Source organism: Micropterus dolomieu, linkage group LG01, assembly GCF_021292245.1.
Source record: "Micropterus dolomieu isolate WLL.071019.BEF.003 ecotype Adirondacks linkage group LG01, ASM2129224v1, whole genome shotgun sequence".
In the NCBI taxonomy this organism is placed as follows: Eukaryota; Metazoa; Chordata; class Actinopteri; order Centrarchiformes; family Centrarchidae; genus Micropterus; species Micropterus dolomieu.
Genome location: NC_060150.1, coordinates 53,446,952 through 53,447,733, shown reverse-complemented (window position 1 = coordinate 53,447,733; position 782 = coordinate 53,446,952).

The window sequence follows — 782 nt, the reverse complement described above, 5'->3', positions numbered from 1 at the left end:
GGGACTCGAGTTTGAGACTCAGACTCGAGTCGCGCTTGAGTCGCACACACAGTGACTTCAGACTCGACTTCAGACTGGTCCTCAAAAGACTTCAGATTTGACTCGGACTCGAGGTGCGGGACTTGTGAACAATGTTTATTTTTAGGAAGGTTGCTGTTATTCCCCTCCTTACGTTTCCTAAAACCTACCTAACTATGTATCTGCTGCGCATGGCCACATGTGAAAGAGGACAACAGCAGCTCCCTGCCCAGACTTTGTCAATACATCATGCGTAATTGTTACGCCCTGTAAGGTCCTGTGTTAGGACTAGTGTTTGTGGTCCCTGTGTTTTCTCTCTCTTGCGCTCTCTTTCCAGGTATGTGCCGGTGTTTGATTTAGCTTCAATCTGCAAGTTATCTGCAGTGAGTCACGCAGCAACAGAGGGAAGGAGGACAGGAGCTTGCTGCCTGAACTACGTTTGTGTAGCTCCGTCTGTGCACAGCGACATGATGCCCAGAGTACGACAATGCGGCTGCGCATGTTAGCATGTTTGATTCTATTTGGCCAAATTCATTTCCCGATATGCTTCCACTAATGAGATTTGCCCCTTCGGTTGATAATTATTGTGCATCCCTATCAGATACGGCCTGAAAGCTGGAGCTGGGGTGGCAGTGGGTTTTTAGCTGTTTCCATTAGAAAGTAACGAGAGCGGGCAGGTAGGCTACAGCAGCTTAAATAGGAGCCTTGTATGAAATTTGCAAATGAATGCTAAGAAAGGAATCAGCTGAGCTGTCAGCTAATGA